The following is a 12,218-nucleotide window of genomic DNA, read 5'->3' as shown; positions in this document are numbered from 1 at the left end:
AAAGTGCTGGTGAAGGTGCCATGGCCTGCTGGGCAGCTTTATCACAAGGTGGGTCAGGGGCTGGCACATCCCAATAACAGAAAAAAGATAGCAAGCACTGCACCCAAATTTGTGTATGTTATTCAATGTTTTCCATGTGTGCCTCAGATGCCTCGAGAGAATTCCAGACCAACGTGGCTGGTGGTGGACATCCAGCTTGCAAAGTGCGCACTCTTCCCATCTACGGGGTTACGGGGATAAGGTGGCGATGTGGGCTTAGATAGGGTGATCTTTCCATGGGCCGGTGCAGACTCGATGGGCCGAATGGCCTCCTTCTGCACTGTAAATCCTATGATCTAAGATCTACCACACAGGCTAATTTGCTGTTTGAAAAATGGTTGTGGTGAGATTGAGCTTGCAGGCCATTATGACCAAAGTTACAATGTCAAAAATCAAAACTAGAGAACTGTACAGGGCAATTCTTTGTAATTCATGGAAAAAACACATTCTTAATTTGCAACTATCACTTTGGGACTAAATTCGATCATAGTCCCCACAAGGCACTGAAATCTCATTGAACTCCAGTGCACTTGCCATGGCCATGTATAATTAACATTTATTTGAGGATATTAACACCAAAACATGCCTTACCTCAGACCCCTGTCCAGTTCTGTGAAATTGATCCACCTGGAACTTTTCCCCTTTCATTGTTTCAGAGTCATGATTCACAGGACTCCAGGATGTGAAGATTAAACAACATTTTTGGCCATTTTCTTTTTTTTAAAATCAAACACCCACATCATTTTCATCTGAGTGCGAATCAGAAGAGATTGCACAGTCAAAGCTGCCTGCTTGTGTCGATAAGAAATATTATCGCAATTTACATAGTGATGAAAAGTTATTGCTGTCATTATGTGGCAATCATGCTAACGTCGGTAAAGACCAAAGTTGTTGGACTTTGCAAATGGTGTGCACAAGCTCTTGTGCTTGAGGGCCATCTAGTGGAGCCGGACTTATGAAGGCTGTTTTCAAATTGTTCCGGGGTATTTTTTGTCAACGGGCGATGGGACACAATAAGCAATATGTCACTGGCTTCCAATTATGCATCTCGACCCATTTTCTTTCTTGTTGAATTCAATAGAGAAGAAAATCAGGCAGGGTACATAACATGTGGTCATTTTGCACCAGCACATCAGGTTCAGATCCCCCACCTCCTCTCCTTCAATTGATCTGCTGCCCTTATCAACAAAATAGTGAGCTGACTCGTTTTGTCAACGGATAATTCTGAGCAATGTAATTCAATTCGTTGAAACGTCTTAAAGTAAGTCATTTGTGATGCACCTTTAATGCAGCCCCATTCCTCGAAGAAAAAAATGGTGTAAACATTTCAGTGTTGATTAATCTGTCTAACCCTACCATGGTAGCAATGCTGTCCAGGATCATTTGTTCTGCAAGTCTGTACCACCCACGCCCTCTGCATTCCTGGAGTAGGTCCTTTCCCTGCATCTGTTGCACTGAGCGATACACTGCGGCATGTCTCTGCCCTTGCTCTGTGACTGAAAGCTTCTTCTGTGGTTTACATTCCTCTCGGTGCCATCATGGTGCCTGGCAATCTCGCCCTTCGTTTCGTTGACTCGAGGGTTACACCAAGAATTCAGGGTGCAGTTACCATCACTACCCCTCTCTTACTGCAATTTTGCGCAGATGTTTCGAGCTTGCTCGATAGCTTGGTGCTTGGCTGGACCCTGTAAAGTTAAAAAGTTGCCCTCTTTTTACCTGTTGCTGTTTTTTTAAGTATAGAACAACGATAGGTAATAATAATAACCTTGAGTAGTGTCACAGGCAGGCTTACGTTAACACTGCAATTAACTTAATATGAAAAGCCCCGAGTCGCCACATTCTGGCATCTGTTCAGGTACACAGAGGGAAAATTCAGAATGTCCAATTCGCCCAACAGCAAGTCTTTCAGGACTTGTGGGAGGAAACCGGAGCACCCGGAGGAAACCCACACAGACACGGGGAGAACGTGCAGACTCCGCACAGACAGTGACCCAAGCCGGGAATCGAACCCGGTTCCCTGGCGCTGTGAAGCAACAGTGATAACCACTGCGTTACCGTGATCGATGCAGGCGTTCCATGGATACCATAATCAACTCGAAGGTACAGCTCTGAAATGGGCCATTCAGCCCAGCTGGTTCATGTTTATGCTCCATAGACAGCTCCTCTAATGCAACATCATTTCGTCCTAACTTCCCACCCCTTTTCTCTTGTCCTTGATTATCCCTGCTTTGAATCCTTACATATGTTCCTACCCCTCTGCCATATTAGTTTAAACACTCCTAGCCGCTCTAACAAGTACCCCCCAAGGGCATCAGTCCCGTTGCCCAGGCGTAATCCGCCCAGTTTATACCAATTTATACCACAACCACTGTTGTTCACCTTCCTCCTTCAGAATGTCCTGTATCCACTCTGAGACATCCTTGACCCTGGCACCAGGGAAACAACACACCATCCTGGAGTCTTGTTTGCGGCCACAGAAAAACCTTCTATTCCTGTTACAATTCAATCTCCTCTAACTATTCCATTCCCACACTTTTTACTCCTCCCCTCTGCAGCAGAATCAACCATGGTGCAACAAATTTGGCTGCTTTCCCCCAGAGGTCATTCCCCTCAACAGTATCCAAAGTGGCTTAGCTGTTTTGCAGGGGATTGGCCGCAGAAGAATTCTGCACTGCCTGCATAGCCCTCTTTCACTACCTGGTGGTCACCCATTCCCTTCCTCTTTGTTGGGCTATTGATGGGCTGAACTTGGAGCCAGGCCCTGAGAGCATAGTCATGCCCAGGTAACAAAGGCATGGATGATGGTTTCAGTAGTGGATGAGCTGAGACAGGTTGGGGTTAAGTGATATTGCAGATGTGGGTGTATGAAGTCTCGACAAGCAAAGAGATATGGCGTCAGGAGCGCATCTCAGGTGTCCAAGATCGCAGATAGTCTGGTGGCCATCTCAGACCATGGCAATAGAGAGTGATGGAGACGGTGGTTCGGGAGCAAGATGGAGCTGCTGGCTAGGGAACAGATTTTGTGATGGGGACCAAGGACAGACATCTCAAAAAGCATAAATTGAATAATGGAGCATGGTAATGGCAGCCCCAGTCTCAACATAGGAATATAACGAACGTATGAGTTAGGAGCAGGAGTAAGCTTTGAACCTACATTGCCAATTGATGAGATCACGGCTGATCTGGTTGCCATCTCAGCTTCACTTCTCTGTCTGCTCCACCCCCCCACCCCCATATAATCTTGACTCCCTTGTCTATCAAGAATCTGTCTAATTTGCCTTGAATAAATTAAATGACCCTACCTCCACTGTTTTCTGGAACGAGAATTCCACAAACTAACGATCTTCTGAGACAAAAAACGTCCGTCTTAAACTTCCTTACTGTTGAACTGTGTCCCCAGGTTCTGATCTCTCCCAGGACATCCTCTCGCTATCTACCCTATCAAATCCCCTCAGGAACTTATATGTTTCATTGAGATCACTTTTCATCCTCCTAAACCCCAACGGGTATAGGTCCAGCCCATTGAACATTTCTTCATTAAATAAGCCATTCATCCCAGGAACAAGTTAAGTGAATCTTCCTATCAATGTTGGTAGCAGCGGCAAATTTAGCTCTCATACATTCAGTCCCTTCATCCAAGTGGGCACCAGCACTAATCTCTGTGGCATCCACTATTTGCACCTTGCCCCCCCAAAATACCCATTTATCTCGGCTCCATGCATCCTAGTATCTAACATATTGTTTCTCCATACCAAAGGTTAGCCCCAACACACACGTTATTTTATCTTTTAACCTTTGATGTGGCATTTTATCAAAGGCTTTTTGGAAATCCAAATACGCCACATGTGAAGGTTCCTCTTTATTGATCTTGTTTGTTAACTATTTGAAAAATTCTAATAAGTGAGGTCAACATGATTTCCTTTTCACAAAACCATGTTGACCCTACCTGATCACAATTTGATTTTCAAAGTATCCTACCAGAACCTCCTTAACAATGAATTCCAGCAATTTCCCTATGATAGGTGTTAGGCTAATTGGCCTGCAGTTTCCTGCTGCCTGTCTCTCTCGTTTCTTGAATAATGGGGTTATACTAGCTATTTTCTAATACTTTGGAATTGGTCCAGAATCTAAGGAATTTTGCAAGATTTTAAACAATGGGCGAGATTCTCCAACCCCCCGCTGGAACCCGGATATAGGGGGACCCCTCAGGGACCCCTGTAATACGGGGACCTCCCACAGGTACCCCTGTAAAAGGGGAACCTCATAGGGACCCTCTGCCTAAAGGAATTCCATTCACAGACCCCCCCCCCACAATTCCGCCCCCCCCACAGAAAAGGGATTCCTCCTATCTTGAAGCTAGACAGCATTCCAGACTAGGTCTGTGCGAAGCCTTATAACTGGAATACTCACCTTGCAGCTCCACGTGTTCAATTCTCAAAGGAAAACAGATGTGCCTGCATCTGGTTCCCACAGATCCATGTCTGCAGTCGATTCATGGCTTTGGAGTAGTGGTTTGTGATTGACAGCTTGTAAAAACCATGTGCAGCTTTGATCCATTCACATCCCTTCACGCTTCAGTGGCCTAAGTGGTGGAACTCCAATGTATATAAACATTGACCACATCAAAGAGATGTATGTGCAGTGAAATCACACGCTTGAGTGATTGGAATACTTTCAGTGCTTGGAGTGCACTTGTGATTCCTTTTCTGGGGGGGAGGAACTATGTGGGGGGCCTGTGTCTGGGTGGGTGTGTGAAGGGAGTTCTTTTAGGCAGACGGTCATTGTGGTGGCTCTCCCTATTACACGGGTCCATGTGGGGGCCTCCCTATCATAAGGGTCCGTGTGGGGGGGTCTCCCTATCATAGGGGTACCTATGGGGGTCCCCCTATTACAAGGGCCACTGTGTTGGATGGCCTGGTCAGCCCCATACTTTGAGGTTGGGGGCTGGCATGTGGTGCGGGGGTGGGGGGGGGGGGGGCGTCAGGACTGATTTGCAGTGCGGCGGGGGGGGGGGGGAGATGGGCCCGGATGGATTCTAACATCGTCGCAAAGTCCACCACGTCAGGTTCACGATTGCTGAGACCACAAGTGAACCTCACCTACGTGATTCCCGGCCACAGGGACCGGAGAATCATGGGTGAGTAGGGCATAGGGAGCTGGACCCTCTCAATAGATGCAAATGGGTCATTAGGAGCCATTTGCATTGCATTCCATGCTCCCGCTGGCGTACGGTGTGGAATTGGTTCCACACCAGGGCCGGCAAGGAATCGGAGCATGGTCTTCAGCCCCGACCCGATTTTACCCCAACGCCCTGTTCTCCTTCTCATCGGGGAACGCATTCTGGACGTCTCGGGGATGGAGAACCCCACCCATTATCTCTGTAGCCACTTTTTGTAAGACTTTAGGTTTAGGCTATCTGGTCCTGGGACTTGTCAGCCTTTAGGTATAACAGTTTGACCAGAACCATTTCCCGAATCATAGAATCGTAGAATTTACAGTGCAAAAAGAGGCCATTTGGCTCATCGAGTCTGTACTGGCCCTACTTAAGTCCACACCTCCACCCTATCCCCATAACCTCACCTAACCTTATGATGGTGATTGTTTTAAGTTCCTCCTTCCTGTTCACCTCTTGATTTTCAAATACTTTTGGGAAGTTTGGGAAAGTGAAGACAGACACAAAATATCTATGCCTCTGCAATTCCCTTGTTTCATCTTTTTATTTTCACAGACTCATTCACTCGCGGACCAACATTAGTTCTATTTTCGCTTTTCCTATTGAAATACTTGTAGAAACTCTTCCTATCTGTTTTTATATTACCAACTAACTTTCATTCATATTCTATTTTCTCCCTCTTAATTATTTTTTTGTGATTCATTGCCGGTTTTAAAATCTGGCCGATCTTCTAACCTGCCACTAATCTTTGCAGAGTGTATAGTATTTCAATTTGATGCCATTCTTAACTTCCTTATTTAGCTACGGGTGATGCACCCTTCTCAAAAGCCTCGACCACCTAGAAGCACAAGGGCGGCAGATACAGGGGAACATCACACCTGCCTGAAAGTTCCCCTCTAAGCCACACCCCAACTTGATTTGGAACTATAATGGCTGTTCCTTCACTGTCGCTCAGTCAAATCCTGGAACTCCTTCCCTAAAAGAACTGTGGGCGTTCTCTTACACTACATGGACTGCAGCGCTTTAAGAAGGCAGCATGCCTTCACCTTCTCAATAGCAGTTAGGGATGGATAATAGATGCTGCCTAGCCAGCAACGCCCACGTCCCTTGAGCGAATACAGAAAGAAAATTTAAGAATCTTGAGGATGAATGTTGGTCCACTCTGTCTGTGCGGAGTCTGCATGTTCTCCCCGTCTCTGAATAGGTTTCCTCCGGGGGCTCCGGTTTGCTCCCACAGTCCAAAGACGTGCAAGTTATGTAGATTGACCTTGCTAAAATTGCCCTTAGTGTCCAAAAAAAGGTTAGGAGGGGTTATTGGGTTACGGGGATAGGGTGGCTTAAGTGCATCGGTGCAAACTCAATGGGCCGAATGGCCTCCTTCTGCATTGCATGTTCTATGTTCTATGTTCTATGATTTGATATTAATAATATAAAAGTCAGCGAGCAGCTTTGCCTGCCGGGTACACATATAAGAAATTGTATAGTGTCCTTGATTTCCTGGTAAGATCAGAAAATGTGGGTTTCATTGGTCGAATTTTACCTCTCTGCTGGGTTTGAGTGAATTACCATATATCCAATCTGCCTGATTTTCCGATGTAAAGCCATACGACATAGGAGCAGAATTAGGCCACTCGGCCCATCAAGTCTGCTCTGCCGTTCAATCATGGCTGATATTTTTCTCATCCCCATTCTCCTGCCTTCTCCCCATAACTCCTGATCCCGTTCTTGATCAAGAACCTATCTATCTCTGTCTTAAAGACATTCAGTTATTTGGCCTCCACAGCCTTCTGCGGCAAAGAGTTCCACAGATTCACCACACTCTGGCTGAAGAAATCCTCCTCCTCTCTGTTTTAAAGGATCGTCCCTTCAGTCTGAGATTGTGTCCTCTGCTTCTAGTTTTCCCTACAAGTGGAAACATCCTCTCCACGTCCACTCTATCCAGGCCCCGCAGTATCCTGCAAGTTTCAATAAGATCCCCCCTCATCCTTCTAAACTCCAATGAGTACAGACCCAGAGTCCTCAACCATTTCTCATACGACATGTACAAATAGATAGCGTAAAGTCAAAAAACGACCCCATTTTTGGGCATTGTAAAGCTTTCTGCTGCACAAGAAAAAGTGACAGGAAAGGAAGACGGTATAAATGGAAGTTATTTATTTCAGATCAGTAAGTGGGGAACACCTCAAACAATGGCCCTAACAACGGGCCATAGAATAATAGCGAGTATTATATTTCTAAAAAAAAATGATAATTCTTGTAATTTTCTTCTTCTTTCTCATTGGCCGACAACATTGACTCAGCAACTGCTTGCGTCCAATGGTATTTCCCACCGGAATACTGTTATCCATCTGCAAGTGTATGTCAGGACAAGATGGTGGTGGGCTTTTGCAGAACGGAGGCTATCACAGGCACTCCAGATGCCGTTGCATCTCGTGTCCACTCATGTCACCAGATAGCAAAGCGTGACCTGGTCAAAGTGAACTGTGTGAGTTTAAATCTATATTAAGGATCGAGAGCTGGGTGTTCTTGGCACCAGTTCAAAATTTGCAGATGATACAAAACTTGGAAGTGTTGTGAAATGTGAGGAGGGTACACTTCAAGAGGAAATATAGCGACTGGAAGAATTGACCATTCCACATCATGAGTGGAATTCATACTTCCACATATTAGAATCACTACAATTGGTTAAACACTTCTGTCTCAATATGCATGATGGTATCATTGTATTTAACGAGTTACAGAAGAATCTCCACAAGCTACCAAACACAAGCAACTTTGCGATTCGAACCAGGCTTCTAGCGAGCAAGAGCAAATCAGGCTGGCCATTTCTATTGTAGCAGTGGCCATATGTGTTTCATTACCTGAGTTTTTAAGAGGGTTTTAATAAACAACCATCATTTTAATGGATGAAAGGAATTTTTAAAAATAATGGTTCAGCTGTTTTTTAGGAAATTAAATTCAGTCTCTGTTTTGTTGTTTGGCTATGAATTTCTGGGGTAATTTTCTGCTCTTCCATTTCTGGCACAGAGCATTGCACGCAAGGTCAACATGTTGGAATACTGGGCATGGATCACTACATGCCTATTACACAATCAATCCAAGTCTGCATCCATTCATTGAAACATTAATTCAATGTACAATTGAATCCTGTTGTGTTCGAGCTTTACAATGCAGATCAAACCCGTCCATTACCGCATTCAAATTTTTCTGATCGTCACTATTTTCAAAAGTAAACACATTAAGCAGTTCTATGGCATGTGGTCCAGTCACAGTGAGAAACAGGGCAATCTTTCGCTGGTCACTGGCTGACTCTACAGCTGAAGCTGAGAGATAGAACTGAAATTGTTGCTTAAAGCTTTTCCAATTCACACCCAGTTTACCAGTAATCTTGAAGTGCTTAGGAGTCTGTAGACCTTCCATCTTTTTGCTTCTTTCACTTGGTGCGTCCAAATGCGACTGGCTTGCAGAGTGCGATGGAGTTTTTTTCTCATTATTTTTTTATCTGACGATCTTCTTTCTAACTTTACTAAACCTAACTAAAAATCTTTCGCAATCATTCCTGGTACCATGTTGTATTATTTATATTGTTCTTCAAGGTGGTGAAGGTTGTAGTGTTGACACAGAACAGTGTCACAGTGTATACAGTGAATGGTAGAACCCTCAAGAGTATTGAAAGTCAGAGAGATCGAGGTGTACAGGTCCACAGGTCACTGAAAGAGGCAACAGAGGTGGAGAAGGTAGTCAAGAAGGCATACGGCATGATTGCCTTCCTTGGCCGGGGCATTGGGTATAAGAATTGGCAAGTCATGTTGCAGCTGTATAGAACCTTAGTTAGGCCACACTTGGAGTATAGTGTTCAATTCTGGTCGCCACACTACCAGAAGGATGTGGAGGCTTTAGAGAGGGTGCAGAAGAGATTTACCAGAATGTTGCCTGGTATTAGCTATGAGGAGCGGTTGAATAAACTCGGTTTGTTCTCACTGGAACAACGGAGGTTGAGGGGCGACCTGATAGAGGTCTACAAAATTATGAGGGGCATAGACAGAGTGGATAGTCAGAGGCTTTTCCCCGGGGTAGAGGGGTCAATTACTAGGGGGCATAGGTTTAAGGTGCGAGGGGCAAGGTTTAGAGTAGATGTACGAGGCAAGTTTTTTACGCAGAGGGTAGTGGGTGCCTGGAACTCGCTACCAGGGGAGGTGGTGGAAGCAGGGACGATAGTGACATTTAAGGGGCATCTTGACAGATACATGAATAGGATGGGAATAGAGGGATATGGACCCAGGGAGTGTAGAAGATTGTAGTTTAGTCGGGCATCATGGTTGGCACGGGCTTGGAGGGCCGAAGGGCCTGTTCCGGTGCTGTACTTTTCTTTGTTCTTTGTTTTGCTCAGAACAGAAAACAGTGTTTAACAAACAAAGCTAATTTATTACATTACACTTAATTAGATTTGAACGTTTACTAAGGAATTAGATAAGTAAAGAGTGCACTACACTTCTACAATACTAAACTATCCTATCAGCTAAACTATTTCACATCTACTCAGTCTGACTTCTTTCCAATCTCTCCTGTGTCTCCTATCTCTCTCCTGTCTCTCCCAGAAGTCAAGGATGCACGTGCCATTTATGTTGTTGCTCTATAGCACCATCTAGTGACTAGGGTAGTAACATTACATTAATCTTTATGTTCCTTACAATATCTACATATTGTGACAGGTGCGCTACGCTCTCCTCTGCACTTGTGATTCTATTATGTGGTTCAGCTTTGTGAACATAGAATTATAGATGGTCACATCACAGAAGGAAAAAGGTTCTCCTAATGTTGCCTTTGGTTCTTGTACTTTTGCCTTTTACCTTAACTCAGTGTCTTCCAGTTCTTGATCCTTCCACCATTGGAAACAATGGGAATGTTTCTTCCCTACCTATTCTTCCCAGGCCCCTATCAACCTTCTCTTATCGAAGAAGAACTGTCCAGCTTCTCCAATCCATCCGCGTAACTGGAGGCCCTCAATCCTGGGTCAACTTTCATCAATCTTTTCTGCCCCCTTCCAGATGCCTTTACATTTTCTTCCTCATGGGTGACTAGAGAGGAAGTCCAAATGAGATGTGTAAAGAAAACTGTTTTATTGCAAAGTAAACTAGAGACACTGCACACTTCAAGTCCCAACTGGGACTGCACAATCTCTGCTCTCATTTGGGCCACTTTTATGCTAGAGTCCATTTACTCCTCTAAGGGTCTCTCACCCCTCAGCAAGGAAGCTCATACTCAACGAGGCTCAAGATGGGTCTAATTGGACCATCTTTTTGGTCTCGTTCCAGTTAGAACATCTACCATACTCATGAGCCTGCATTGACTGGCCATTCAACAATTCTTCGGTATCTGAAAGCATAAAATCAGAAGGGAAGGACTGAATGAGTGGAGGGGTTGGGAGAGATGGAAGATGAGAGTCCATGTTCACATGATCTGCTGTTTGCACTTCATGACAGAGAGCAGGATGAGGGCGAGCTGGGATTTGAGAAGTTAGTGTTATGATCCTTGGCTAGGTCCAACGACATGGAGGAGATCCGGTTTGGGACCAGTGACATTTTGTTTAAGGTTGATAAATGTTGAGATATGCGACACGTGCTTTGGGAATAAGGCCACAAGTTCCCAGGGGTTTTGAACAAACAAAAGCAAACTTTACTCTCCGAGTTCATGAAGATAAAACAATTTACAATAGGCATCTTCTGCTCTGACCTTTCGGGTAAGTATGAGGTATATGTGAATGAACAAATGGACTGTGGTGAAACACACCACACGACAGAGTAAATGACAAATGCAACCAAGACAGAGTCCATGAATTTTTCAAGAACCCGCTCAACCGTCAGGAGCCACCAAGTCAAACACTTTTGTTGAAACTCTGTTTCACGAGGGATTCCAATCTCCACCTTTGAAGGTCTTTCCTTGTATTCCTCTCAAAGACACTCCCCTTCACTCAGATGACGTTTTCAATGACCCAGTTCAAACTCGTCTTCCAAGATTCCTTCTCCCTGGTTTCCCAAGTCTGCACTTCAGCCTCTAACAGCTGACACAAGTTTAGCTCTTTGCTAGACAGCTAGTTTCACTGAGCTGGCACTGCTCCTGTGTTTCTCTGTATTCCCACCACCTAGCTCTACCCAGCTATATGACTCCCAGGGCTTTCCCTCAGCCGCCTTTGATTGCCAGGTGCCCCTGGGACTTCTTTGATTTCCAGAGCTTCCCCTGATCCTATTTTCAGCTTCTCAGAGCTAACAACAACACTTTGACTGCTGGTTGTAGAAGTTGATGCCTTCCACCAGTCCTTGCAAAAGATCAGCTCATTTCTGTCCCTCAGATCCCACAGCAGGAGTTCCAATTAAGAGTGAGAGATCTGATCAGTGGCCTCCCCAGATCTCCTCTCCATTCCTGTCATTTCTAACCCACACATTGATCCCTTTAATTAGAAATCCAAAGCATCATTAAACCTGCTTCCCCCAGATTGGCCAGGGAACCCAGAGACACAGTGCTAATGCCATGGCCTGGGTTAAGTGTTTCCGGTAAAGTTGACAAAGAGTTCAGTAGATTCCCGATCCCGTTGTCTTGGCGGAGACAAAGGTGAGTAAAGCCTGCCCAATGCCTGCTAATGTTCCAGTTTCCCAGCTTGCGGTTAAATGTGTTTTAGCAATCAATAAAGTTCTTCTAACATAATACATTATTCATATTTTTTCGTAAGTAAGTAGGCGGTTTGTTAGTAGGAAAACATTGTTTTCAATATCGCCAACATGAAAAAGAAAAAAAATGATTTTCCTTCAATCGTGTAGTTTGTTGAAATAGGAATATATTTTAAGTGCACAAGATATCACACTACAAATCACACTCATGTATGCATTATGTAGCCATTGGTCACTTAATTCACAACTGCATGAAAGGTTGCATCTGGCTCTGGATATAGATGAACTGCCAAACTCAGTTTTAATTGGTACAATTTAATGTTCATGGATTTGCAGAAAGA

This window comes from Scyliorhinus torazame, chromosome 15, assembly GCF_047496885.1.
Source record: "Scyliorhinus torazame isolate Kashiwa2021f chromosome 15, sScyTor2.1, whole genome shotgun sequence".
In the NCBI taxonomy this organism is placed as follows: Eukaryota; Metazoa; Chordata; class Chondrichthyes; order Carcharhiniformes; family Scyliorhinidae; genus Scyliorhinus; species Scyliorhinus torazame.
Note: the sequence above shows the minus strand (reverse complement) of the source record.